The sequence below is a fragment of the Mus caroli genome, unplaced genomic scaffold (assembly GCF_900094665.2).
Source record: "Mus caroli unplaced genomic scaffold, CAROLI_EIJ_v1.1 scaffold_14619_1, whole genome shotgun sequence".
Taxonomy (NCBI): Eukaryota; Metazoa; Chordata; class Mammalia; order Rodentia; family Muridae; genus Mus; species Mus caroli.
The window spans coordinates 17,197-20,543 of NW_018390541.1; the positions used below are offsets into that span (position 1 = coordinate 17,197).

The window sequence follows — 3,347 nt, forward strand, 5'->3', positions numbered from 1 at the left end:
TCTTAGGAAGAATTTGGAGAAGTAGATTGTCAGTAAAGTTAGGTTAAGATGTTTTTGCTAACGGCTCTGATGTTGAAAATCTTAGAAATGAACCTGAAGTTCAGAAAAGCCCACTTTTGATTATTGATCAAGGGATGTTTTCAAGATCAGGAACAAGAGCAATGGCAGCTCACCTAGCATTGGCTGATGTGACTCTGTTGCTGAAGCTGGGCTGATGATCAAGGTGATAATTAATGTCTTGTATCCATTTTTGCCCTCATCTTCCTGATAAGATTTAATAAAAAATTGCTTGTGAGTAGATGCAGTCTTGAGAATTCAAAGTAGAAATGTCTGATTTTCTTTTATAAAAGTTTAGATTTATGATTCTTTTAAGATTTTATGAGGCCTGCCTCCCTGGCTCCCTGCAGCTCCGAGGCAGCAGCATGGGTTACGCGCGGGAGCCGGCGCCTGCTACTGTATCTACCGACTGACTCCAGGAACGAAGCGAGGCGGTTGCCAACTCCGCCCTTCGCGATCCGCAGAAGACCTAACTGATGGCTCCTATGACGATATCTTAAATGCAGATCAGCTTGCGAAATTTCTGTATCTGCTGGAGTCAACCGACGATCCTATGATTACTGAAAAAGCCCTGGTCACCTTGGGAAATAATGCAGCCTTTTCCACTAACCAGGCCATTATTCGTGAGTTGGGTGGTATCCCAATTATTGGAAACAAAATCAACTCCCTGAACCAAAGTATTAAAGAGAAAGCTTTTAATGCACTGAATAACCTGAGTGTGAATGTTGAAAATCAAACTAAGATAAAGATATATGTCCCTCAAGTCTGTGAGAATGTTTTTGCTGATCCCCTGAACTCTGCGGTGCAGCTGGCTGGACTGAGGCTGCTGACAAACATGACGGTCACCAACGACTACCAGCACTTGCTCAGCGGCTCCGTTGCTTGCCTGTTTCACCTGCTGCTTCTGGGAAATGGAAGCACCAAGGTTCAGGTTTTGAAGCTGCTTTTGAATTTGTCTGAGAATCCAGCCATGACAGAAGGACTACTGAGCGTTCAAGCGGATTCTTCATTCCTTTCCCTTTATGACAGCCAAGTAGCAAATGAGATTCTTCTTCGGGCTCTTACACTGTTACAGAATATAAACAATTGCCTCAAAGTTGAAGGCCGGTTAGCTAATCAGATTCCTTTTGCTAAAGGGTCATTGTTTTTTCTGTTATATGGAGAAGAATGTGCCCAGAAAATGAGAGCTTTAGCCTGTCATCATGATGTGGATGTGAAAGAGAAGGCTTTAGCAATAAAGCTGAAATTCTGATCGGTTGCTTCTATTTTTATCAAAGACTCAAACAGTAATGCAGTCTTAAGTCAGCACACAGGAACGTTTACCTTCCTTGAAAAGGGTTCTTTCAGCCGATGGAGTTAAACAGTAAAAGTGAGTGAGCAGCTCTAATCCAACTTGATGTTTAAAATTTTAGATTTTGGAGTAGTTCAGATTTGGGGTTTGGGATTGAACAGTTGTTCTGTGTCCTGCTTTGAGCACTGCTGTTGGGTGCTGTGAGGGGACCTCAAGATGCAGTGACTTATGATGATGTGTGTGTGAACTTCACTGGGGAAGAGTGGGATTTGCTGGATCCTTCCCAGAAAAGTCTCTATGAAGAGGTGGAGATGCTGGAGACCTACCAGAACATCACTGCTATAGGCTACAATTGGGAAGACGATCATATTGAAGAACATTGTCAAAGTTCTAGAAGACATGAAAGGCATGAAAGAATTCATATTGGAGAGAAACCCTATGAACGTAACCAATGTGGTAAAGCCTTTGCAAGTGACAATCATCTCCAAGTACATAAAAGAACAAATACTGGAGAGAAACCTTATGAATGCAATCAATGTGGTAAAGCCTTTGCAAGTCACAGTCATCTCCAAGTACATGAAAGAACACATTTTGGAAAAAAACCTTAGAATGCAATCAATGTTGTAAAGACTTTGGATGTAAGACTAATCTCCAAAGACATAAAGGAATATATACTGGAGAGAAACCTTATGAATGTAATCAATGTGGTAAAGCATTTACAACTCACAGTCATCTACAGCGACATAAAAGAACACAGAGGAGAGAAACCTGGTTATTGTTTACATATTGACATAAGGAGATACAAGTATGTATCAAATTGACAAGGGATGGATTGTGATTGCTACTCTTGGTTTTAAATATAAGATCTAAAATGGAAAGCATAGGTCCAGGCATGGTGGTACATGCCCTTGAACCCTAGGAGATGAGCATCAATGATCTCTGAGTTCAGTCCATCCTGATACAGAACAAGTTTCAGGTGAAGAAAACCTTAGGTCTAGCCCTGTGGATACAGAGCCTTGCAGATCTCTGAGTTCAAGGTCAATATATACAGCAAGTTCCGGGACAGCCAAGCTGAGGCAGTAAAGGAGTTGGAGAACAGAAAACTGGTGATAATGTAACGGAATAGGCCATGTCCTAGGCCCAGAAAGCAGCAGAACTCAGCAGCTTTGCCCATGTGGCTCTGACTTTAGAGGTAAGAATAGAAGGGACTACTGGGAAAATGGAAGCTTGTTAGCTGTAGCTGAGAAATTAGAAGTGATGATGAAGAGACCAGCATCATTGAGATGAAATCTTCTAGGAAATTATTTCTGAGAGGACAAAGAAACTGTGTTCTAGAGATAGCCAGGATTGTACCTTGTGTTGCAGCTGAACTTGGTCACATGTAAGAATCACCCAGGTGGTACTGGTTTTGAAGGCATGACGGTGTCATGAGGAGCAGCTGAGGCTTGGACCAATGAAGGAAGCATAAGTGAGACTATCAGTAAAGCCAAGTTGCAGGAGAAGAACCCAACACATTGAAGATGCCAGTCCCATGGAATGAGCAGAAAGAACAGTCACAGTACAGTGGAGTCAACCAGAGCTTAGAGTAATAGAGGGCAGAGCTGGAGAAGTGACCTTATCTCTTTGGAGGATAGCAGAAGATCATGTGTGCATCCAAGACATTGGAACAAGAAACTGTACCACTGAGGTTACCTTGGAGACCCCAAGATCTTTGAGATGCCAGAGCTGTGGGGTACCTGCTCAGGAAAACCAGCCAAAGAGAAAGAATTGTGCTGCAGTGAACAAAGCAGAAAGGAGTTGGAGATCTGAAGAATGCTTTAACATCAGACATGGAGATGCAGTTTGGAGATTTCCAAGCTGGCTTTTGGTTTTGTTTTGGTCCAGTATTTCCTCGGGATGACATTTAGGAATGGTGAAGTCTATGTTGTGAAGTTGGAAGTATATGATCTGCTTTTAGATTTTCTTTTTTNGGGGATTACAGTTACATTGAATGAATCTC

The 3,347-nt window shown here is 42.1% G+C and overlaps 2 pseudogenes; both read left to right on the forward strand.

Moving 5' to 3' along the window:
• The window catches only part of LOC110288705, a 2,803-nt pseudogene extending 1,208 nt beyond the window's left edge, over positions 1 to 1,595 (forward strand).
• Positions 1,408 to 3,075, forward strand: LOC110288706 (annotated as a pseudogene).
• The last annotated feature ends 272 nt before the right edge of the window (positions 3,076 to 3,347 follow it).